The 27921-nt window shown below is 36.5% G+C and overlaps 1 pseudogene; it reads left to right on the top strand.

Annotated features, from left to right (window-relative positions):
• The first annotated feature begins 17140 nt into the window (after nucleotides 1–17140).
• Nucleotides 17141–17240, top strand: LOC122101225 (annotated as a pseudogene).
• The last annotated feature ends 10681 nt before the right edge of the window (nucleotides 17241–27921 follow it).

Here is a 27921-nt window from a genome sequence, read left to right on the forward strand (position 1 = left end):
GGAACTGTGGTTTCCCTGGAAGCAGTGGCTGGCTGCTAGGTGTTCTGATGGGACATCTCAGTCAGAACATATTGCACCCATTGCACACACTGTAAAGCTGAATTCAGAAATCCTTAACCAAAAGACCACCAGAGGCCACCACCAATGTAAAAGCAAAGTAGTCTTTATTGCGAGCTCAAGCTTGGTCCCCTCAGATTTACATAGCAGCAACTGAGGTTTACAGCACCTTTTGTACACATTTTAGGGAAGGCAGGGACTTTGCATACACCATAGCGTCTTCTAACAAATCACTACACACTGTGGGAAAATCATAAAACAATTCTATATTATGATTGGCGAACTACAATGTGGGAAAGGACCAGAAACAAGTTGTAGGTTAGATCAAGGGGGCTGACATACTTTAAACTGGTTGGCTTGTACCACAGGGAAGTCTCAAGAGGATATGTGCTAAATTGCAGGGTGTCTGGTTTAGATAATGGTCACCAGACCACAGAAGGGGCTGTTTTGGAGTTTCTGATACCTTGACATCCTGCCTTAAGCAAACACCATATGTTTCCCCAAATTGTCTGTGCAAGGCTATTTCAGATATCTCCACATCCTGGCATCTAGTGTTCCCAGGACTGTCTGTGGCTGGAATAGGTCAAGGGTGGCAGAACTAAGTTGGGGTCTTCAGTAAAATAGAGTTGCATAGGTTCCTCAACACCAGTTGCACACACCAGCCCAGGCAAAGCCTTCGTGGCTTCAGTTCTTAAATGGCAGAAAAGGATGCTTTGTTCAAGCTGCAGACTTAGTACTCTCTGAGGGCTTCTTCCAGCTTGCCCAGGTTGGGGGGCTGGGCATGGGCAACCTGCTGAAAGCCAGGCCCTGTCGCTGAGCTCCTTTTGCTCAATGGTAGTGCTCTGCAACTTGAACCACTCAGTGATTTTGTTTGTTTATTTCTTTTGTTTTCTTGTGATCTCTTAAGAAATACAAGTGTCCCGGACTTTCCTGCCCAGGCTGCATTCAAATTGGCATCTCAGCCTTCTGAGGAGTTAGGATCACAGGAAGGAACCACTGACAACCTGGCTTACTTTTCTTCTTGTTCTTTTTTTTTCGTGACAATCTGAAATCTTAACGGTGTCATTCCAATGGTTTGCATTCCAAGAAACTTCCCAGGCCTGGATTTCGAATGCTAGGACTGGCACCCACAAATAGAGGGAGATCCTGCAAACTCATTCCTATTCATTTGAATGCTAATGGAATGTTATAAAAGTAATAAGTAAATTTGAAATTAATTCATGATTCTATTTTAGAATGCGACACAAAAATTATTGAATTTATATCTTCCATTCTAGCACCATGGTATGATTAAGGATATTGACTGATATTTTATTAATGCTTTTGTAAGTATTCAACGATGATTCGTCATTAAATGGAGGCATAATTTAATAACTAATAATTGGTAATTATATATATAACTTAATAATATAATATTCCCTCTGTATATATATACACAAATATATGTATGTATATATATACATATATATACATGTATATATATGTACATATATATATATATATATATATATATATATATATATATATATATATATATTGGACACTACTGTGGCTTGATTATAGGTCCTCAGAACTTCTTGGCAGCTCAGTTTGCTGGAGGCTGGTGTGCTAAGACTGTGACCCATTTATGAATTGGGCATTGTAGGCTGTGAATTGAAATCCCCGCATGGCCAAAAATTTATTCATGGAGTAAGAAGCCAATTTTGACAAATTTTTTTCCTTCTCTGTGAAAGTCCTGGGTCTCAGTATATGTGATATGATGTAATAAAATAAATGTTATATGTACAATAATACTAAATAAATAAGGGTAATAAATATCATATGGAGTAAACTCATATGACATAGATCTAATATATGACTATTATATTTTATAGTGCTGGGGCTTCAATTCAGGCGCTGCGAACTTGTCTGAATTGCTTGTCTTCGAGGACGGTGATCTTCCGCTTCACCCACAGTGCCTCAGAATTCCGCAGACCCTGAGATTAAATCCCAGGCCTGCCAGAAAAATGGGGCAAATTCCATGCCATGATGATGATGATGATGATTATGATGATGATGATGTTTTGGGTCAACCACCGGGCTTGAACTCAGATCTTGGTATCTCTGCCACAGCCGATCCTTGGATCCTAGGTCCCGAGTTCAAATTTCGGGGCTGGCAAAAATAAAAATAAAAACGAGAAGGATAAAACTGAGAAGTTCAAGGAGGTGGTTTTACTTTTTTTTTTCATTGCATTGTGACCACCCTGGGTCTAAATGACAATGCCCAGAAAGTGTACATGACCTTACATTGCTGATATTTGGATAACTATTAGGGAAGCCAAGCCGAAACCGGCAACTTAAGCCTGGAAATCGAATCCTGGACTGCCGGGATGGCAGGAGATTCTAAGAAACAATTTCCAATATACATCTGTGTGAATGGAATTTTGTAAAAGTAACAATTACCTTAATAATTAGTGTACGATTATATTATAAAATTATACACAATTATACAACTTTGAATAATTTTCAATTAATATTTTATTATGTATTCAATCATGATGCTTAAAAAAGGAAGGAATAATTTAATTGCCAATAATTGGTAGTAATATTGTATATGAAATTTCATAATATAGAGACATCTCACGTTATATACATCTATCCATCTATCTATCTATCTATCTATCTATCTATCTATCTATCTATCTATCTATCTATCTATCTGCAAGTCTAAACATTCATCTTTTTATACACTTGTCACTAACGGGGCTGAGTGATAGAGTGCTCGCCTAGTACGTACAAAGCCCTCGTTTCGATTCCTCACTCCTGTGTGCATAGGAAAATCCAGAAGTTTTGCTGTCACTCAAACAGTTGAGCACTAACTTTGAGCATAAAAGATTAGGGACTGTTTCTAGACGCTTCCTCAAGACCCATGACTGGCACCAAAACAAAAAATAAAAAGGAAAATATAGAATGTTCTGACTGCAACTATATAAAAATAGGGCTGCAAATACCTCATCACAGAGCAAGGAGGGAGTCTAGTGCTGACAGCTGCCGTCTAACCTGACTTAGCCAGAGGTGAACCACTGCAACCCATCTCCACAGAACCGGATGCTGCTGGCTTACTTACCCCTGTCATCCAAGATACTCAGGGACTGAGATCTGACACTGGTGGGTTTAAAACCAGGCCCTGTCAGGATGTCTGTGAAACTCTGAGCTGTGGCTCAAAGTGGTAGAGCTCTAGTCTTGAGCAAAAAATCTTAGGACCGTACCCCCAAACTGTCAGTGCAATTCCATGGCTGATGCCCTCCCCCCAAAACCCCATCCCTCTAAAATCTAAATTTGGACTGTTTGTGAGGTGTTTCTGAAAGAATGGTGATACTGATGAAAGCACCTTAATTTAATGACAGCATGTGGGATACAGTTATGTGATCAGTCCTTCATGAGATGTTGTGTGTTGAGTCATTCACGCGGTGCATTTTTTCATCTGGTTCTTGTAAGAGCTCCACAAGTAAGATGATGATTTGCCCCTGTCAGGGCCAAAATTATGTATGTACCTATCTCTAGTGAGTTGTCTCCTGCAGACAATTTTTTTGGCTTAAGTTTCTCAGTCATGAACCTTGAACTCAGGACCTAGCCACTGACACTTACCTGTTGGGATCATGGCTAGTGCCCTACCACGTGAAGCCAAGGAACACCTTGCAACAGAGTGTTAGGGTCTAGGCGTATAGTAGCTAAGGACTGTCATCCTGCCTACTCAGGAAGCTGAGATCTGACGATCTGGGTTCAAAACTATCCCAGACACAAATGGTCCCATGAGACTTTTATCTCCTATTCACCATTTAGAAACTTGAAGTGGAAGCCTCGCGCCTGTCATACAAGCTACTCAGGTGGCAGAGAGCTGAGGATCACGGGTCCAAAACCAGCCTGGGCAGAAAATTCCTTGAGATGCTTCTCTCCAGTGAACCACCAAAAACCAGAAGGGGTGCTGTAGCTCAAGCAATTGGCTTTAGCTGAAGAGCTCAAGGATAGCACCCAGGCCTAGATTTCAATTCTTCCAACTTCCAAGAAAAGAAAGAAAGAAACCTGCAGTGGTGTACTGAGAATGTGTCTTATGGGTAGAGTGTTTTGCATGTATGAATCCCTGGGTTTGATTCCTTAGTACCGCATCACTAGAAAAACGCCTGAAGTGGCTGTGTGGCTCAAGTGGTAGAATGCTATCCTTGTACAGGAGAAACTCAAGTACTGTGCTCAGGTTCTGAGTTCAAGCTCCAGGACAATGAATGAACACACATACATGTACACAAACACACACACACACTGATGCCAGAAGTGAAGCTGTGACACCAAATGGTAAAGCACTGAGCTTCTGTTCTGAGCTCATGGTAAGCACCCAGGTCCTGTGTTCAACCCTGAAACACAGCCACCCAGGGCCCAACTAGGAGAGGTCAAAGGTTTCAAAATCTGATGAGCTTCACCAGCCCTAGATGACAGGAAGCATTGTGATATTACACAAGTGCTTAGATTTAGCAAGCTTCCAGAAACCTAGGGAGGCACCGTTGCCAATAATGAGTCATTTCATTAGGTTCAGCTACCTAGTTGTCTGCCAGAAGGACCCTTGAATTAATTGTAGCAGGTTATTTTAAAACTAGAACATAGTCTAACAAAGACAGGATAAGTGCAGGGAACTTGACCTATCATGGGAGGTGGCACAAATAAAGACTTCCTGTCAAAACAGCACTGGAGAGAGAGATAGCTCGGGGGTACAAAGAGGCCTTTTTCTCCTGGCCTTCAGAGCCAGCCCACACTCCTCCTCACTAATTGGCCTCGATGGAGTTTTTTGTTACACAGCAGTACAGGAGTGAGGGCTTTTGTCTGCCTGTTCCAACAATGAGGCAGACTTCCTCCAGCAGTCCCTGGTGAGGAGAAAACCTCAGGCTAAAATGGGAACAGCAAAGGGAGCCCCGGAACACGCACTGTCTTCAAAGCACTTTCTGTGTTATGAAATCATTCTATTCAAAGCAAATTTCCTAGCTGGATGCCTTTCATCATAGGGACTCTGGACCTTCACTGATAGAAATATATGCATACATACATGGGGACACATAGAGTTACTGGCTATTTTTTTGGCTGTTGCGGGGGTTGTACTATGAGCTTAGGCACTGTCCCTGAGCTACTTTTGCTCAAGGATAGTGTTCTGCCCTTGAGCCATAGCCCCACTCATGGAGATTTTGTATTCCTGTGGTCCCTCAGAAATGAGAATGTGGTGGACTTTCCTGTCCTGGCTGAATTCAAACCGGCATTCCCTACCTCTCAGCCTCCTGAAGTGCTAGGATTACAGGCAGGATCTGCTGACACCTGAGTTTCTTTCTTCTTATACTTTTCTTTCATCGTGACAATCTGAAATCTTCACAGTGTCATTCTAATGGTTTGCATTTCAAAGTAAACTACCCAGGTCTGTAGTTCAAATGCCAGGACTGCCACATACAAATGGCAGGAGATCTTGAGAAAATCATTCCTATCTATAAGAATGCTTACTGTAATGTTATAAAAGTAACTATTAAATTTGCAGTTATTTCATGATTCTCTTATAGAATGCAACACAAAAACTATTGGATTATGTCTTCCATTCTAGAACAATGGTATGATTCTCCTAATTAAGGAATAGTGACTACTTTTACATTAATGCTTTAATAAGTATTCAACCATGATACTTCATTAAGTGGAAGCATAATTCTATAACTAATAATTCATAATATATAATTTAATATCCTTACATTGTCTCTCTCTCATATATATAGCTAAAGACACATCTGCCTGTCTGTCTATCTATCTATCTATTTATCTGTCTGTCTGTCTATCTATCTATCTATCTATCTATCTATCTATCTATCTATCTATCTATCTATCTATCTATCTATCTATCTATCTATCTATCTATCTATCTATCTATCTATCTATCTATCTATCTATCTATCTATCTATCTATCTATCTATCTATCTATCTATCTATCTATCTATCTATCTATCTATCTATCTATCTATCTATCTATCTATCTATCTATCTATCTATCTATCTATCTATCTATCTATCTATCTATCTATCTATCTATCTATCTATCTATATCTATCTATCCACCAATGCTATTGCTTCATCGAAGGTCCTCAGAACTGACTGGCAGCTCAGTTTGCCAAAGGCTTTTGTTTTACAACTGACCCATTCATGAATTGGGCATTGTGGGCTGTGAGTTCAAGTCCCAGCATGGCCAAAAGTTTATATGTGGAGTCAGAAGCCAATTTTGACACATTTATTTCCCTTCTTGGTGAAAGTCCTGGGTCTCAATATGATGTCTAATCCATATGCAAATAAATCCATGTGATAAGATGTAATAAATGAAATAAATGTTATATATGTAAGAATACTAAATAAAATAAATAAAAATAAATAAGGGTAACAAATGTCATATGGAGTAAACCCATGTACCTAAATAGATCTCATGTATGAATATTATTTTTAACAATGCTGGGGCTTGAATTCTGTCCCTGGAAACTAGTCTGAAATTCTTGTCTTCCACCACGGTGAGTTTCCCTTTCCCCACAGTGCCAGAGAGTTAATCATACCCTGAATTGAAATCCCAGGCCTGCCAGAAAAATGGTGCAAATTCCAAGCCTGGGTCTTAATTTTTTTTGACCAGGATCATGGACTGTCTTGAAAGCACTCTCTGTTCTATGACATCATTCTATTCAAAGCAAATATCTTAGTTGTTTGCCTTTCTTCATAACGACTGTATGTTCACCGATAGAAATACATGCATACATACATAGACACATGGAGTTACTGGCTCTTTTTTATTTTTGGTGCAGGTCCTGAGACTTGAACTATGAGCCTAGACAATGTGCCTGAGATCCTTTTACACAAGGTAGCACTTTATTTTGCCTTAATCCATGATACATCATTAAATTGAGGCATAATTTAATACTTAATACCTAGTAATTTAACAATAATTTAATTACCTAATAATTATTAGTAATATATTACATGTAATTTAATAGTATACAGACATCTCACATTCTATCAATATATTTATATGTTTAAATATACAGTGGAATATATATATATATACATATATATATACATGTCTCTCTAAATATATATATATATATATATATTTGCAGCAATTTACAAATCTACCTATTTATATATTGGCCACTCCTGGGGCTAGAACTCAGATCCTGGGAACTGCCTGGCAGTGAATTTGTTTGAGACAGCTGTGCTTACAATGACACCTTGATTAATTGGGCATTCCATGCCCTGAGTTCAAATCCCAGCAGTGCCGAAGACAATAGGTGAGTAAGAAGCCAATATTGTCCTGTTTTCCTTTGTGTGGAAATATTGTGTCCTAGGTACAATATGTAATATCTATGCAAATACATATATATGATACACATTATACATGTATATAAATATTATTTTTGCCTGTTCTGGGGCTGGAATTCACACCCTGGGAAATGCTCCTGAATTTTTTTCTTCCAGGAGGTTAGCTTCCACTTCACCCACAGCAAAATAGAGTTACCCAGTCCCTGAGTTCAAATCCCAGTTCTGGCAGATAAAATGGCCCAAATTCCTAGTCAGGACCTTAACTTTATTGGTGGTGCAGGCATGGGGCTTGAATTCAGGTCATCACAACTCTGCCTCAGCCTTGATTACCCTAGGCTGGGGTGCAGCTTTTACACCCACAGATGATCCAGGGATCCTAGGACCAGAGTTCAACTCCCAGCTTTGGCAAAAAAAAAACAAACCAACCAAGATGGAAGAGGAAAAAACAGGAAGTTTTACACAACAGTTTTACCTTTGTTTCCTTAGCACTGTGACCATCCTGGGTCTTAATGACTCGGCTTGAAAACTGTACAAGACCTTGCATGGTCGAAGGCTGGTGGGCTGTCAGTGAAGCCTGAGCCCAACCCAGAAACCTAGGCCCTGAGTTCGATCCAGGGACTGCCACCTACAAGGCTGAAGATCCTACAGAACTCGTTCCTATCTATAGGAACAATAATAGAATGTTTGTAATATACTAATTAAATTACTAATTAGCTAGTCATTCTAGTATAAGATTCTAGTATAATCCTAACGTGATTAATTAATGGAGGCATAATTTTAGACTAAATAATTGGTAGTAATAGAATATATAAAAATAAGATATGGACATCACTCTTTATATAGAATTATACATTAGAATCTACATAAATGTCTATCTGTCTCTGTATAAATTTATTTATAGATACATATACATATGTAAATACACCCACACACACACACACACACACACACACACACACACACACTTGAATCTACACATCTATCTGTTTATATATTGACCACTCCTAGGGCTTGATCTCAGGTCTTCAAATTTGCCCTACATCTTCATTTGAATCAGACTGGTGTGCTAACATTGACCCATTCATGAAGTGAGCCTTCTAGGCCCGAAGTTCAAATCACAGAACTGCCCAAAACTTAATCCTGGTGGAAGAAGCCAATTGTCCCACTTGTTTTCCTTATCAGTGAAAGTCTGGGTCTAAGGAATGATGTATAATACATAAGCAAATCTGTGTCTTATGTAATAGGTTGTAAAAAATGTTATACATGTAATCATACTCTCTAAAATATATAATAAATAAATAAAACACAAAATAAAATGAATAACTACACTAACTGCCATATGCAGTAAACATGTGTATGTAAATATAAATCATGTATTTAAAATGTATACGAATATTATTTTTTGGAGTGCTAGGTCTTGAATTCAGACCCTGGGATCAGGCCTGAATTTCTTGACTTCCAGCTCGTTGAGCTTCCCCTTCCCCCACATTGCTGCAGATTGACCAAAACCCTGAGTTCAAATCACAGGCCTGGCAGAAAAATGACCTGAATTCCAAGCCAAGGAGGTTCATAATCTTTAAAATATTTTTAATGTATGTCTGTATCTGTCTGTCTGTATGTGTGTATATATTTTTATTTTGTCAAGGACAGGGCTTGAACTCAGGGCATGGCAATTCTGCCTCAGCTTTGATCACTCTACACTGGGTTGCAGCCACTGGACACACAGCCGAACCTGGGTCCCCAAAGGCTGACAAGAAAAAAAAACCACCCGGCAACATTTTTCTTTTAAAGGTAATCATCCTGGGTCTGAATGACACAGCTGAAAAGTGTTTGTAACCTGGCATTGCTGAAGTCTGATGGTCTTCCAGGGAAGCCATAGGCCAACACGGCAAAATAGGCTCTGTGTTCGAAGCCCAGTCCTGACCCTTACCAATGGAGGGAGATCCTAAGAGTCTCGTTCCTATTCACAGGAATACCGATGGAAATTAATGTCAAGGTTGAATTTGTTGCTCTGAATGATACTACTATAAAATTAGAGACTGATTTTAGGAGGCTGATGGATTTTAATGAATATTTTTTGACACATTAAGAGAATACTATTAATTATATGGATGCAATAGTTTAGGGACAGTGGTTAATTTAATTAATTATTCATTAAGTATGAAAACAATAATATTAATTACATGGAGGCATAATAATTACCCAAAAATTGGTAGGAATGTAGCCTATATAACTAAGTAATGTATCGACATCTTTGGCACTCTATAAATATCTATATCTTTTTGTGTACTACCTTCTGCATGTCATTCTGTTCTTATTTTGTCAACCCTTGGGGCTTAATCTCAGGCACTGGGAACTGCTTGTCAGCTCCATATGCCACAGGCTGGTGTGTTGACACTCACCCATTCATGAATTGGGCTTTGTGGCTGTGAGTTCAGATGCCAGCACTCACAAAAATTGAATTGTGCAGTAAGAAGCCCATGATGACACGTTTTCTTTTTCTGTAAAAGTCCTGGGTGTCAGGTATGAAGTTTCATACATAGGCATATCTATATCCTATGTAATAAATGCTGTAAATATTCCATGCATAATAGCAGTCGATAAAATAAATTGCAAAAGAATAAAACAAAAAAATAAAATGAATAACTACACTAAGCACAATTTGGAGTCAACATACGGGCCAGGATGTCAGGGACTGGGGACCGCCTGGCAGCTGATTTGGCTAGAGGCTGCTGTGCTGGCAGTAACCCATTCATGAAATGAGCATTTTAGGCCGTGAGTTTAGATTCCAGCACTGCCAAAAATGTAATCTTGGAGTGAGAAGCCGAGTGTGACACATGATTTCCTTTTCTGTGAAAGTGCTCAGTGTTAGGTAGGATGTTTAATTTGTGTGCAAATCTATAAGCTATGTAATAGGATGTAATAAAGATAAAAATGTCATAGGTGGAAGAATTGTCACTATGATAAACATTGAATTAGTAGTGAATAATTCTAGGATAAAATTAGACACAATAAGTATAGGAAGTACATTAAGTTTAATTAATATTTTATTAAGCATTAACAGAATAAAAATTACATGGAGACATAATTAAATACCTAATAATTGGTAGTAACACATGATGCATAATTCAATAATATATAGACATCTGTCTCATTCTATGAAATATTAATTATATGTATGGATATATGTACATATATGATAAACAATACTGATATTGAGTAATTATTAATTGATGCTTTATTAATTGTTAACTGGGACACATCATTAAATGGAGATATAATTTAATACCTAAGAATTGGTACTAATATTATCTATAATTTAATAATATGCAGACATCTCTCTTTTTGTGTCTACAATATTTATATACAGAAATCTCTATCTATTTATACCTTGTTCACTCCTGGGGCTCGGTGGTTCAGTGCTCACCTAGTAATCATGAAGCCCTGTGTTCAATTCCTCAGTGCCACATAAATAGAAAAACAGGAAGTTCTTCTATCTTTCAACCAATTGAGTGCTAGCCTTGAGCACAAATGCTTAGGGAGAGTTTATAAGCTCTTACTCAAGCCCCAGGATTGCCACCAAAAAAAGGTAGGATGTTCTAACTGCAATTATAGAAGGACAGAACTTCAAATACCTCATTACAGAGCAAGCTAGGTGTGTGGTGCTGACAGCTGCCACCTAACCTGACTTAGCCACATGTAAACCACTGCAACCTAGCTCCATGGGTTACACATGTCATCCTGGCTTATGCCCGTCATCTTAGCTGCTCGGGGTGCTTAAACCCCAGTCCTGGCAGGATGTCTACGAGACTCTTCAACATATGGCTCCAAGTCATAGAGCTCTAGCCTTGAGCAAATATTATTAGAATAGTATCCACATGCTTTCAGTTCAAGTCCCATGTCTACCTCCCCCAATTAAAAAACCACCCCATTAAACTATTAGATGTGAACTTGTATGGTTTGTGAAATTTTCCTTAAAGAACGGTGATATTGATGAAAGCACCCTAATTTTAATGACAGCTTATGGAACAGAGCTATGTGCTTAGTCTTCACAGGGTGCAGTGTGCTGAGTCCTGCATTGGGTGCTAAGTCTTTCACAAGATGCTGTGTGCTGAGTCCTGCAAAGAGTGACATGTACTGTGTCCTTCACAGGGTGCATTCTTACATCGTGCCCTTGTAAGGGATCCACAACTGAGATGATTATGCAGACAAGAATATTGAGTCTCAGATATGCTCCCATGGCAAGTATAAAATTATGTATTACTGAAGACTAGTGAGTTGTCTTCTGCGGACAAATGTTTTCTTTTTTTCTGTCATGAACCTTGAACTCGGGTTCTAGGTGCTGACCCTTACCTCTAGGGCTCATGGCTAGCACTTCACCACTTGGAACCATGGACCCCCTTGCAGCAGAAGCCAAGCCCAAGGGGTCAGTAGCTGGTCTGTCATCCAGCCTTCTCAGGAACCTGAAATCTGAAGATCTGGGTTCCAAAATATCCCAGACACAAAAGGTCCCATGAGACTATTATCTCCAATTCACCACTAAGAACCTGAAGTGGAAGCAGGGTGCTTTCCTTATGCTGGTAATCCTAGCTACTCAGGCGAATGAGATCTGAGGATCATGGTTCAAATCAAGCCTGGGCAGGAAAGTCTTTGAGACACTTAGCTCCAATGAACCACCAGAAAACCTGAAGTGGCGCTGTGGCTCAAGTGGTAGAGCACAAGACTTGAGCTGAAGAGCTCAAGGAAAGCACCCAGGCCCAGACTTCAACTCCTACAACTGACAAAAACAACAACAAAAGACAGAAAACACTAACAAACCTGAGGTAGAGGCCTGGGAAAGTGCATTAGGGATAGAGTGTTTTGCATCTATGAAACCCTAGGCTTGATTTCTCAGGACCATATCATTAGGAAAAACCCTGAAGTGGCTCTGTGGCTCCAGTGAGAGAAGGCTATCCTTCTACAAGAGAAACTAGGTACAGTGCTCAGGTCCTGAGTTCAAGCTCCAGGACTCATGTATGTGTGTGCATGCACACATGCCCCCACCCCCCAACCCCCACCCCCACACAAACACACACACTCACAGACCAGAAGTGATGTTGTTACACAAAATGGTAAGGCACTGGGCTTCTGCACTGTGCTCCTGCTCAGGACAAAGGCCTTGTGATCAAAACCTAGCCACCCAGGGCCCAACAAGGAGAGATCAAAGGTTTCAAACCCTGATGAGCTTCACCAGCCCTAGATGACAGGAAGCTTTGTGATATCCAACGTATGCTTGGATTTTCCAAACCTAGGAGAGGCATCATAGGCCCATCATTACTCCAATGAAACATTTCATTAGATTCAGTGCCCTAGTTGACTGCCAGAAGTACTCCTGAATTATATTGAGCACTTCATCTGAACACAAAAACATAGTCTCACAAAGGCAGGATAAGTGCACATAACTTTATCTGCCATGGAAAGTGACACAAATGAAAACTTGTTGTTAAAACAGAGCACTGGGGAGAGAGATAGCTTGGGGTACAAAGAGACCCTTTTCTCCTGACCTTCAGAGCACGCCCACATTCATCCTCACTAACTGGCTCAGGTGGAATTGTTTGTTACCAAGCTGTACAGGAGTGAGGCCTTTTGTCTGCCTGTCCACACAATGTGAGAGACTTCTTCCAGCAGGCCTGGGATGCAGAAAAACCCTCAGGTGACACTGGGAATTGTGATGAGTTCCCTGGAACATGCACTGTCTTGAAAGAAGTCTCTGTTTTATGAAATTATTGTATTGAATACAAATTTCCTAGCTTGGTGCCATTCATCATAGCTATTCTATAGCTTCACCTATAGGAATACATCCATACATAGACAATGACATGGAAGTACAGGCTCTTTTTGAGGGGGCAGGTCCTGAGGTTGAACTATGAGCCTAGGCATTGTCCCTGAGCTCCTTTTGCTCAAGGGTAGTACATGAAGCTTGAGTCATAGCCTCAATTCTGGTTTTTTTGTGATCTCTTAGAAGTAAAAGTGTCATAGACTTTCCTACACTGGCTGGATTCAAGATAAGGTTCTCTCCATCTCAGCATCCTAAGGAGGTGGGATTACAATCAGCAGCCATTGACATATTCTTTCCTTTCTTATTCATTTTTTAATCTGGACAATCTGACTTCTTAGCAGGGTCATTCCAATGGTTTGAGTTAATAAGTAAACTACCCAATGTTTATTATAGTTGCTTTCTCTCCTCATCTTCTTCTCTGGTCACAGGGTTGAGGCCAAACGTGAGAAATGAGTGTCACAGTATTTTGGAGCAAATATCCACAGGATATGCCAATTCTGTCACTTAGCATTGAGCTAGAATTTACTGTCTCAGGATGAGAGGACCGAAATCTGGAGTGATCCTCATACTGTCTGCATTGCTCCTTTTGCCTATGAAATGATCTAATCATTATGAGTGTTTTGTGTCTCCAAATTTAAGTATCTAGAACACACTAGAAGCATCTTCCTGTTTCTGTTTTTCTCTAGTACCTCTCGAGATTTAGACTAAGGATTTGTGTGAAGCGGCTCCTCTGCGAATCCCTGAGAAAAGCCACTTGAAGCCTCTTCAGGAGATCGCCATTCAAAGCCAGCTGAGCAGGAAACTCTGTGAGACTCTTATCTACAATAAACCACCAGTGAACCAGAAGTGGAGCAGTGGCCTAGAGGGTAGAGCTCCAGCTTTGAGAGAGAAAGCTGAGCAGGACATACAAGCCAGACCATGCAGGAAAGCTTGGGAGTTGATTATGTCCAGTTAACGACCAGATCGCTCTTCAATTACCTTCTGTTGGCATGTTGCATGGGCCTAGGTGAGAAGTCTTGCCCCTGTTATCTGATGATACAGGTAACTGGGACCTGAGATCCTAGGACCCATGGGTCCTACAGAAGAGAAGTATTTTTTAGACATCATATCAGCAAAATTTGGGCATAATCACTGGAATGCTTCAGAAATATGGAGAAAAACAGTTTGGGACCAGCGAGTTAAAACAATAAACGGAGCAGCAGAATAAAATCCCATATAGATTAGAGGAAAACAAGACTCATTTTTTGCTATGTGAATTCAGAAGGCCATGTACACTTAGAAGGTATCACAAGTTTGTACCTAAAATATTGCATTGATACATTTTATATTCTGATATATATTCTAAACCTAATTATTTATATTCTAATTGTATTGATTGAAATAAATATCAATTTATTTGTCAAATTATCAATTAATTCTAGTAACTTTCATAGTGTGCAATATAAAATCATCACATATAAATGTAAAATATATAACTATATATAATATTATGAAAAGGCTCATGTTTTGCATTGTTCTGTTGGGGTTAGGGTATCAAAGGCAACTCTGTTTTAAAGTATTATTCCATTATCTCTACCTCAGTGTTTGGTAGAGTTAAACCTAAAGCTTTACCATTTGTAGATTTACAGCCTGGATGCAAGAGGAAACACTGTGGTTAAAACATTAGCAATTTAGGGAGGTTGAGCTTTTCTTCATGTGTCTATTGGCCATTCTTCTTTCTTCTTCAAAGAAGTTTCTCTTTAAGTCTTTAGCCCACTTATTTATTGGGCAGTTGTTTGTTTGAGTATTTGTTGTTGGGGATTTAATTTTTTGAGTTCCAAGTATATTTTAGATATGAGACCCTTGTCCGTTGTATGGCTAGTGAAGATCTTCTCACAATCCGTGGGCTTTCTATTGATCTTGCTAGCTATGTCCTTTGCCATGCGGAAGCTCTGCAACTTCATGCAATCCCATTTGTCCAACCTTTCTTTGATTTGTTGTGTTTCCAGGTCTCTATTAAGAAAATTTCGGCCTGCGCCAAGGAGACCTAGGGTTTCTCCTATTCCATCCTGTGATGTTTTCAGAATGTCTGCTTTGACTCCGAAGTCTTTGATCCATTTGGAGTTGATTCTGGTGTAGGGTGATAATGCAAATAAAGACAACATTGAGATACCACCTCACCCCAGTTAGAATGGCAAAAATGAAGAACTCTAATAACAACAGATGCTGGAGGGGATGTGGACAGAAGAGAATCTTACTGCATTGTTGGTGGGAGTGTAAACCTGTTCAACCACTTCTCAAAAAACTTCACATACAGCTCCCCTATGACCCAGCAATCCCACTCTTTGGCATTTACCCAAATGTTTACAAACAAGACCACACTATAGCTATCAGCACACCTATGTTTATTGCAGAATTATTTACCATAATAAATAATTATTGCATAATTATTTACCATAGCTAAGATCTGGAACCAATCCAGATGCCCCTCAGTAGATGAATGGATCAAGAATATGTGGTATATATACACAATGGAATTCTATGCCTCCATCAGAAATAATGGCATTGCCCCATTTGTTAGGAAATGGAAAGACTTGGAAAAAATTATATTAAGTGAAGTAAGCCAGGCCCAAAGAAACCTAGTTCCCATGGTTTCTCTTATTTGCAATATCTAGTATATGTATGAGTCAAGCAGAAAAGGTCAGATAATGTGATGTGAGGAAAATGAATCCTAAGATATGTATTTAAATGTTTTTTTTCTTTCATGCATTTGTTTCTAATGCACTTATAAGATTATCTTTTTGTTGCTTTGTATGTCCCTCCCCCACATTATAACCCCTGCTTTCACTATATTTGATGTCGGTATAATTTGTGAAGTAGAAGGGGAAAAACAAGTCGTTTAAGGATACTGGTGGACCCGTGCAACAATGAGAAGTACAAGTTGTCATGTCCAAAATGAACTTTACAACTTTGGTGGGGGGGGAGGATTGGTTGGGGGTCGGGGGGAGGCTGGGAAGGGATGTGAAGTGTAAACAAAGAAGGAGGTTGCAATGCTTGATAAGAAATGTACTCATTATCTTGCCCATGTAATGTAACCCCTCTGTATATTTTGTTCACAATAAAAATAATAATAGAAATAAAAATAATAAAAAACATTACCAATTTAAGGCCTAATAATGAAGAGAAATATATGGACTTCTCTTGCAACTATGAAAATATTTGGTGATAAAATGGCAGTAGTGTAAGTTCCTGCCTGTTTGGAAGGTAGACAGGCCAAGACATTAGGTAATCATGAATATGAACATTTTTTCACTTTCTTGGCTTTAGCTACTTTTTAAATGGTAGGTATCATAAACAATCATATTTTGATAAAATGCCTTCTAGTATGAACAGTTCTGGCTGAACTGTTCATCTCTCTATGATCCCTTGTAACTAAGATTAGTTTTGTTCCACTAATACAATCTATGCTGTCAGAGTAAGATATTCTGGTTGGTCTGTTCCTACATGGAAGAAGGGTAAAGGTTCAGGTAGACATTTGTGCCAGTAAGACCTCATTTGGGAAAATCTCAGCTGCATATGCTTAGAAGTAGCTCTTAAACAAGGCTTACTTTGAATCCATTGGCTCCACAGAGCTAACACAGTTGGATAAATAAGTACTTGAAAAAGCCGTCTCATTTGGACTTAGCTATTAATACTTGAAAATATGATCAAATTCTAAATGAAAAGGACTTAAAATAGTCATTGACAAAAAAATTGCAAATGTGAGCAATCAACTGAACAACATTTTTTTTCAACTATTCACAGAATTTTAGGGAAATAAGATCAATAGCATTTTTAGGAACAATAAAGTTTCCTTGTTACAAATAGGCACCTAAGCATATAAGCCTGTATAAATATTTCATCATTAACTACTAAAATTTACATGATACTACATTCTTCAGCAGCTTGTATACCAAAATTACAACAATACAGAGATTAACATGGCACTTGTACAAGGATGATATGAAAATTTGTGAAGTATTCAAAATTTTTCATTCTTCAGATGCAAGAAATGAAAAACAGCTATTAAAAAGTTGATTACACAATTACAAGTGAAACAATACACCTAATTAATATAATTAAAAGTTACTTTGACATCAGTGTATTAAATTTTCACCTTAGAAAGGCCTTTACATAGCATAACCTTTACACAACTTTTGATATTAGACAACATCGTCGTTTTATCCCAAAGAAATATAATACTAAAAGGACCTAGGGAAAAAAAAAGGAATCTTAAACTATTTCTGTATGGAATGCAATCTGAAAGGACACATTAATGAACCTATATGTTATAAAACAATGTAGAATTCAATGTATTATATCTAGGAGAGAATAAAATAGATTATGGACACTATACAAACATAGAATATAGAATATTTTAAAATATACTTTTTCAGACAAACAACGGAAATATCTTTAGTTTCTATACTACTCATTTCAACAGATAAGTTAAAATTATTTCCGATCAACAAAATCACAAACTCTGCATAAATCATTATAGATGTATACAAAAACTCTTGAATACCTTTTGACATCAAAAGCAGACAATTCACTTTGAAGAACTCCACAGAATCCGTGAATTGTTACTATAAGATATTGTTGTTATTTGGATTGTGAAAATATGTTGTATTGACAAAAAGGAATTAATGACATTTTTGAAATTTAAGAAAATTAACCGAATCATTAGGATTTAGGAGAACAATTTGTACAGCCTTCCACAACTTCAAAGAGGTAGTGATACATACTTATCCTTTTGGTAATATCAAATGCAGTTTCCTCCAAGTGGTTCTTCAGACCTGGTTTGACATATTGGTTCAACAGTTCCAGTGTATTTTTGCTATCTCAATTACCAGCAGCAAGATGCAAGGGGGTCAAGAAGCCTTTAGTTTGGGCATTGGTATCTGCATCATGAAGAAGAAAGAAGCCACTCTGGTATTATTACACGTACATGCACTGTGCAGGGGTGTCCAGTCATCTACAGTTATTGCATGTGCCCCTGAGCCACCAACTCACGGACAATGTATAAGTGTCCACTGTAGGCTTCCCGATGAAGAGGGGTATACTCATCGTCATCCCTAGTATTCACATGAGTAGCCTTTTTGGAAAGTATTCTCTGCACTGTAGTAAGCTGGTTATTTTCAGCAGCCCAAAGAAGAAATTTGCTTGGATCCTTCTCCATTTTTTTTTCTTGCAATTTTTACCATTCCTCACATTTTCATCTTGTTCCTCATCTTCATCAGAATTGCCTAACCAGATACATTGAGTACCAGTGGAAATGAGGTGTCCATGTATTTCCCTAATAGTTCATGTTGGTTGACCTGGTCAGAAATATCTGGTGAATTCTCTGCATATGTTTTTTCACCATGATTTATTTTCTTTTTCAATTTTTACTATTCGAAATTATTCTAACTGGAGATTAGGGAATAAATGGAGAGCAGAGGAAAGATGTTCCTCCATATTCAAAGGTACAGACTGAAAATGAGGACCAGTGGTGTCTTCATGTGCAACTTATTCTAGGAATGAGAAAATGTGAAATAATGCCTCCTATATAAGTGATTTGGGAAATGGCAGTGCAGAAAGTGAAATGATGCAACCCAAAATATAAAACAATATAAATTAGGATAATTATGGAGCAATCATATTATCTATGAGAGCCATGAAAGACAGAGATGAGCTATCCACAAAATCCATGCCTCTGATCAATTTATAGAACAAGCAGAAATTTTTTTTTAAAAAGGTGGAAATAGAATTTATGTATTTACTTGAAATTAGTAAAAACTTTTTAATAGCCTACATAAGAATCTAAATCCTTTATAGCACTAGTAACAGATCTGACTGAAATCAGTTGAATCACACTTTTCCTGTACAATGAAGGAATAGGTACAGGCTAGGAAAGCAGCTAGAAAAGGCAGGCTGATTGTATCTGTGAGAAAACTTTGTGGAAACTGGTATTGAGGATTACTTACTGGTGACCCACTTGCACTGGAAGCATGATTCTGACCTCTTGCTTGCTGATTCTGAACTATTGCTTTGATCATTATATTCTCCAAAAAGAAAAAGTCAGAATTGATAACAATGGACTACTAATACATTTTGACTTTTCATTAAGCATATTCAATCATCAAAATCACACGAAGACAATAGACAGGCCTATTTTTTTTAGATGAAAACAAGTGTCTTTAAAAAAACAAGGAATTTAAGTAGTCTTCCAAAGGACTTCCATTTTACTTACTGCATTATACATTTTTCCTAATGTTGAGTAACAATAAATAATGGATCTATTAGAAAGCTCTTAAAGCTCGTCTGTTCAATACTGAGTTCTCTTACACTATATTATAGTATTTTTTTGTATGGTCTTAGGAAGAAATTTACTTTACTAACTTGAATTTGTGACAGGACAATATCATGACTGTACATCTTTCTTCTATACTCTCAGTTTTACGTTATTATCTAAATATGTGCATTAAATAAGTATAGAGGAAAAAGTAGAAGCCACACTGGTGGATCATGGCTTTAATCCTAGCTAATCAGAAAGAAGAAATCTGAGAATTGTGGTTTGAAACCAGACCAAGAAAAAAAAGTCCATTAGATCTTGCTTTGAAAGTAACCAGCAAAAGCTAGAAATGGATCTATGGAGCTAGAAATGGAGCTATGGTACAAGCAGTGAAATGTTAGCCTTGAGAAAACTAAAACAAAAAAATGACAAATTCTGAGACAGAGCCAGGCCCTGACTTCAAGCTCTAGTATTAGCATCAAACTAATTAATTAATTAATCAATTAAAAATAAATTAAGTGGTCACATGTGGAGAAAATGCTCAGGGATATCACCCAGGCTCTTATTTCAAAAACTACAATCTACCGAAAAAATCTATTTAAATAATACCTGTGTAAATAGAGTATTTTCATCACCCAAATGCACATCCATGCTCAGTTATTTTTGCAAGGCAACTCTGTTATGTCTGGAGTACCACAAAACATTATCACTTAAGTAGAAAGCATTGAAACATGGGTTCACTCTATCTCTCTAATGGATTTTTCTCCCCACAAATACTCAAATCTTACAATTATTCCAATTCTTTGAAGTCATAGCTTTTTTCTTTAACATCCATGATATTAAAGTTTGAATTTAGTGTCTTGTGTCTCCTAAATGGGTGTTCTTACCAGTTTGTCATGCCCCCAGCCCTAAATTATCCAGATTAATTTTCAGATAAAATCTGGCTTCCTACTTGTGTATGACCATGGGCTCAGTCCACTTGATGTTATTCTTCCTGGAATTTAGAATAACAGGTGTCTGGCATTGTGTATAGATCTTTATGTCCAGTCTGGGCTTTAACCACTATCCTCACAACAGTAGACTCCCATATAGTCAGGTTTTTCATAAGCTTATCATAGCTGATTTTTTAAATAAATCTTTGCATTTCCTGCAGGTTCTTGAGTACTGAATTAATTTGTGTTTTCTTTGGGTTCGTTTGTTTCATTTGAATATATGTATTCAGTGGTTCCTCATTTTTCATTTGGTTTCTTTCACTCAAGTTCTTACCTAAAGTGCTGAGAAACCAATTCTTCTTTCTCAAGATAGTCAAGCTGAACTTTATTTATTCCAAACCAATTTCAGTAATATTTAAACATCTTCATATCTAGGAATGATACACAAATGCTTATCACTGAGAAGGGTCTTTTTATTTTCACAGCAGTCTTTGGCATTCACAGACTTATCATGAATTATACAAATATAAAAAAACTCAGATGCTTGCCAGGAGGAGAAAAACCTATTACTAATTGTTTGACAGAGGCTTCCCTTCTCGTGAATGAAATACGCTGCTTGATGCAGGATTTCACAGAATCATATTGCTAGGGAGAGCCTAAAAAATCAGGTAACACTACGGAGTTGAGGGAGATTACTTGACCTCCTGAATAATTTACTTTTATGTCAAATAAAAGCAGGCTTCCAAAAAGAGAGTAGACTTTAGAGAAACATGATGAGTTGTATGTAAATAGGTGCTTAGCTGACTTTGTTGATTGGTGAACTAATACAGGGAAATAAAGTACAGCACGGTAAAAAAAATAAAGAACTCTGCATTGAAATAATCATTTCTGTGTGTGTGTGCATGCACACATGTGCATATACACACACACGCATGTGCATTGCTCATGCATGCATTATTCATTGCTGAGGCTTGAGAGTGCCTAGACACTATCCCAAAGCTTCTGTGGTCAAGGAGAGTGGTCTACCACTTAAACCACTACTCCACTTATGGTTTGTTGGAGATAATCACATGTATTGTCATGATTGGACTGGCTTTTAACAGTGGTCTTCAGATCTCAGCCTCCCGAGTAGCTAGCTAAGCTGATTCAGTCTCTGAGTAGCTTGTTAAAATGCTGCCTGTACTCTATGCTTTTTTATACTTTTCCTGAGGTAATCACAAGTCTAAGTCGTATATGTCTAATTGTTTAAAAATATTTACTGCTTGGCACCAGCGCTCCCAACTGTACTCTTAACTACTTAGGAGGCTTGAGAACAGAACCCAGGCCACATTTTAGTGGACTTCCTTAATCTATAACTGGGTGCATTGGATCATTTCCACCATCTTGCACTATCTACAGACTAAAATTGGAAGGACTGCAGGATCAAGGCCAGCCATGGTAGATAGTGCAACTCTGATGCTTTTGATGATGGGAAGGCTAAAAGGACAGATCAGGTGCATGTTCTTGTGGAAAGGGAACCCCTACCCTAAAATTAACAACTGATATGATGCCTGCCTAGCAAGAACAATACACCAAGTTGAAATCCCCACCAAAATAAGTATATACCTTAACATCCAAAAACATAGTAGAATCTGTTCTTTGCTCTAATATAATCTTTATCTGATTATCATATGATGTGGCAGAATAGTTTCTTCGTTAAACTTATGATATATTTAAAAGGACCTAGAAAATTCTTCCTCACTTCTTAAGTGCAAACGAATGGCAAATTGCCTCATTTCTTACATATTTGACTACCACTAAAAATTTGTCTAATGATTATTATAGTAATATATTCTGATTTATTACTTTACTGTGTAACAGTTTTTAAACATTTTGCTTCTCTGTTGAAGTTTAAGTATTTAAATTGCATCATCAAAATATATTCCTTGTGTACTTGGGGCAGTTCTTTACTAAGTTTTTAACCAATGGCTTCTAAGAATTTTTGTTATTGTTAAAATATTGTACAGAGGGGTTACAATTACATGGGCAAGACAATGAGTACATTTCTTATCAAGCATTGTTGCCTCCTCCTTTGTTTCCACTTCCCATCCGTCCCCATCCCCTCCTCTCCCCCCCAACTCAAGCCTCCGCCCCTCCACAGCCAAAGTTGTAAAGTTTGTTTTTCGACATAACCTCTTGTACATCTCATTGTTGCAATGGGCCCACCTGTATCCCTATTTAAATTATTTGTTTTTTCTCTTCCCCTCCAAAAATTATACCAACAGCAAATACAGTGAAAGCAGGGGTTATACCGTGGGGGAGGGACATATAAAACAACAAAGAAATAATGTCATAAATATGTTGGAAATAATCGCATGAAAGAAAAAAAATTTGAATACTTATCTTGAGGTTCATTTCACCTAACATCAACTTATCTGACCTTTCCTACTTGACTCAGACAAATACTAGTTATTGCAAATAAGGGAAACCATGGAACCTATGTTTCTTTGGGCCTGGCTTAATTAACTCAATATAATTTTTTCAAGTGTTTCCATTTCCTAAAAAATGGGGCAATGTCATTTTTTCTGATAGAGGCAGAGCATTCCATCTAAGAATTTTTAATTGGTATATTCTTTGGTTTATTTTTAATTTCAATTTAATTTTATTGTAAAGGTAATTTACTTAGGGGTTACATTTTCATAAGTAAGATAATGAGTACATTCCTTATGGAAGGAACATTGTTATCTCCTCCATCGATTTTTTTGTACACTCATACAACTACTGATGCTTTTGCAATTGCTATTGATCAATAGGTACTTTTTCTTTCTTTGTTCATGCATTTTTATTATAAAATTGATATACAGAAGGTTTACATTTACTTGTCACCTAAAGAGTACACTTCATTTTATTTTCTAAATTTCAAATTTTGAACTTAATTACTTATTTTCTTTTGTTTCATTAGGGTAATTCTTTTTTCAGAGCTGTAGGATTTGTTAATTTAATTGCATGATTTTCACACATGTAAATTAATCAGACACATATATTTTGCTTTTAAAATATTTAACATGTGAATAGATAAAATTATTTTCTTAATTTTATATGGTTGGTGAATTTAAATAAATTTATTTTCTTATAGTTCTAAACATATTTTTCCAGGTAACAAATACTAACTGTATTTTCAAGAAACACATACTTTATTAAGAAAGGCTTCATTACCTGGTCACTTTTTGAAAATTTACTTTCTTGTACTTGAATTAAAAAAGTTTGAGCTGGGCATGGTGATTTGTGGCTTCATTTTCTACCTATAGGAGGAACTGCAAATAGGTTTGTAATTCAGGAGAGCCTGGGAAACTATGAGACCTTATTCTAAAAATATCCATAGTGAAATGATTAGAGATATAGCCATCAATAGCAAGATATGGAGCACGCACCTGGATATCATATTCTAAATCTTGAGTTAAAACACCAGTAACCTCAATCTTTTGTCAAAATAAAACGATACATGTTTCAAAATGTTTATTACTTAAAACATGTTTGCAAAGGTTCTCATGTGTTCTATTTCTTAATTTTCAATTTACTTAATCTATAAGAATCCATGTGTATTGTCTTTTATTTCTGCTAACCATTTAAATAGTATGAGCAATATTATTATTTCATATATTAACCTTCTTTTAGTATTTGTGATAAATTCCTCGGTTTAATATAATAATATCAATATTCTAAATGTGTGTACGTGGTGTGTGTGTGTGTGTGTGGTTGTGTGTGTGTGTGTGTGTGTGTGTGTGTGTGTGTGTGCTTTGCGTGTACTTTGTAATGTTGGGGGGGTCAGATCCATGGTTTCACATATGCTAGGCCAAGGTTTTTCCACTGCACTATACTGTCTAGTTGTAATGTAGTGTTTTAAATTATGACTTTTAAATTTTCATTACTAGTGATTTTTCAAAATTATATATGATAAAATGTGATCCATATTCTATCCATGTTAGCAAATTTTACTGTTATTTAGAATATTTCTACTGCCTTTCCACTTTCAAACCCTTGTGTTTCTTATTGATAAAGGTTTTACTTTGCTTCTTTTCTCTCTTCATTTTGCCATTAGACTTACTCATTCTTTCTCTTATTTCTTTGGAAAATAATTATCATATTCCTATTACAATTTCTTTACATTGTAAGAGGTCTATACAATGCTTTATTTTCTATTTTATTTTTCCAATCTTCTCTGACTCTCAGCCCACACTATTAGGTGGATTAAAAAGAAACTTGTTTCAGGACAGTGGATTATTTTCCTGCTTCTCTTCTCTGTCGTCTTTCTGTCTTTTGAAACAAAATACTAATGGCATACAGCTCCTATATGGTCCATCATTCTGTCCCTTCTCACTCTCCTCTGTAGTACAGCTCTCAAGTCGTTATCATTCAGGTGTATTATGCTGTAGTGTTATCTAAATTTTAACTCATTCCTAAATTAATTTTAGTGGCTTCTAGCATTCTCTAAAGACATTTTTCTATATATAATCTCTGGGGCCTTGTGTTTTCACAAGGTGCAAAATATGAGTGACTACCAAACATCTAGATAACTGTGTTATTGGATATTGGTCCACCTGCTCAATAAACTCACATGTAAGTTCAAGGAATACAGATCATTCAGAACAATCTTGTAAAATGGTGTAGCTTGAGACCTCATACTAGATTTGAATCTTATTACCATGTTTAGTAGTGAGGACAAAATAGCTCTACTATAAGAACAGACACCCAGAAGAATGTAACAGATTTATTAAAAATAAATTCTTAGTTTTATGGTCAAAAGATTTTTAAAAGGATGCCATGAACTTTATCAAATAAAAATAGAATTTTAAATAGGTGTATTGGCACTATTGCTTCTCTAGATTTAAAGAATGATCTTGGACTACTACCTTAAACATTATACAAAAATTTAAAATAAAAAATGATTATCAAACTAAATGTGAGATATAAAAACTGATAATATGTAAATGTAAAAATTCATGGCATTGGATCAGTAAAGGTTTCTAAACATTTGAAATGGAAAACATTAGTGGCTAAAGAAAAGCAAGAATAAATGGGTTAATATCAACTGATGACCATTCATAATTCTATGAAAAAAGTGAAAACATATCCAACGGATAGAGGGCACATATTTGTTAATGCTACAATGTTAATTCAACATTGATCCTGAGTCTTAAGTACTTTTATATCTTCTAATTACATATAAATTTTTTCCTAAACAGGTTATTTCTTTAAAGAACATATGTAAATTAATGGTCAATAAGAAGAGCAAATGAATTAAACTCCTCTTTAGTATCTAAGAAAAAATAAAAATAAAACTCATTTCTATGACCATAATATAAAAAGATGACAGAAAATATAGTAATGCATTTGCGGAGAAATTGATATACTTTAGATAGCAGAATGATTTGTATAATACTGCAATCAATATTGCAAGCAAGTTTTCAAGTCTTCTAAAGGTCAAAGAGAATTGTATATGATCCAGCCATTACACTTCTATGTATTAGTAAAGAGAAGTAAAAATCTTATTTGGACAGGGAATGTAGTTCATTGACAGTGCACTTGAATAATATGTGTGAGAATCTGGAAATAATCCCCAAAACAAATTTTGAAAAGACACACTATAAAGGATATATGGAGGACAAATTCCTGTAACTTAATTTTGTATGTATTTTAATGTCTGTTCTAAAATTTACAGCATTTCTTATTTTATTTTATTTTATTTTTATTATTGTGAACATAATATACAGAGGGGTTACAATTACATGGGCAAGATAATGAGTACATTTCCTACCAAGCATTGTAGCATCCTCCTGTTTTTACCCTTCACATCCCTTCCCAGCCTCCCCCCACACCCCACCCAATCCTTCCCCCCTCACCAAAGTTGTAAAGTTCGTTTTCGACTTGACAACTTGTACTTCTCATTGCTGCAACGGGTCCACCTGTATCCTTATTTAAACGACTCATTTTTCCCCTTCCCCTCCACAAATTATACCGACATCAAATACAGTGAAAGCAGGGGTTATACTGTGGGGGAGGGACATACAAAGCAACAATCTTATAAATGCGTTACAAACAAATGCATGAAAAAAAGATTTAATACATATCTTAGGGTTCAATAAAATTACAGCATTTCTATTTGAAGAAATGCAAGTTTGTGAAAATTAGGCTTGAAAACCTCTGATTGTACCATTCACTTCCAAAGCACTAAAATGTATACAATAAAAGGAGATAAATATATTACATGTGAATTTCATGTCAACAAATATATATATATATATATATATATATATATATATATATATATATATATATATAGTTAAAAATAATTCACACAAATTGCAGAATACCTAAAAAGATGTTTTCGTTGTTGGCTAAAAATTCTTTGTAAATTACTGTTTTTAAAACTAAGATGTGATTCTGTTTATTTTGTTTATTTTGGTATTTTTTTGAGTTTATACAGAGATAACTCAATCAAAAAGTGTATGTGATGACTGGAATATCTAGGAATTATGCATCACTTATAAGTAATTGATAACATTTTCTGGAAGAAACTTTTGGCAAATGACAAAAGACTTAAATCTATGCATGTACATTTTACGAAAGCCATGTTACTTGCTCAATCCAATTGCTTTCCTCTTCTTTGCTAGAAAAAAGTATTCTCAAGATAAGAGCCAATAGCAGTGAAAAGAAACAAAATACACAATCATCTTGATTTATTTGTGAAAATAACAAATGAAATAAAACAATTCCACTTAAGGAACTCCAATATTAGTATCTATGAAGATGTTCCTGAATGCCAAGATCCATTGAATTTTTGGAATTTTAATTTCTACTAACATATGAAAACTAGAACAAGAAAACAAATATAGTCTTAGAGCAAAACAGCCTTGGAATAATTTTCTTAATTGTTTTGAAATTACAAAAGAATTGATACCAATAAAATGATCCTTTCCTATGGAAATATTTTAAAATGTTTATCTCTTATTATAATTCAAATAACAAACAAGAGAAATTTTATATAATCATTGCAAATATCATTTTATTACTATCATAAAATAGAATAAATGACAAGACCCAATATATTATCATTATTTTTAATTCCTAAACATTACCTAAATATCTTAAGCAATCTAAATAGTCATGTCTATAACATAGAGGTAAATATTCTATACAGGTGGATACAGGTGGATACAGGTGGACCCATTGCAACAATGAGATGTACAAGTCGTTATGTTGAAAACGAACTTTATTCTATAATTGTTACTTAACATTTTGCAGGGGCATATATTCATGTTTCTTTTTTTTTATTGTGAAAATACCGTACATAGCGGTTAAAATTACATGGGCGAGATAATGAGTACATTTCTTATCAAGCACTTTTGCCTCCTCCTTTGTTTCCCCTTCCCATCCCTTTCCATACAACCCCCGCCCCCCATCCAGTCTTCCCCCGATGTAGGCTAAAGAA

Source organism: Dipodomys spectabilis, unplaced genomic scaffold, assembly GCF_019054845.1.
Source record: "Dipodomys spectabilis isolate Male_0828 unplaced genomic scaffold, ASM1905484v1 ptg000643l, whole genome shotgun sequence".
Lineage (NCBI taxonomy): Eukaryota > Metazoa > Chordata > Mammalia > Rodentia > Heteromyidae > Dipodomys > Dipodomys spectabilis.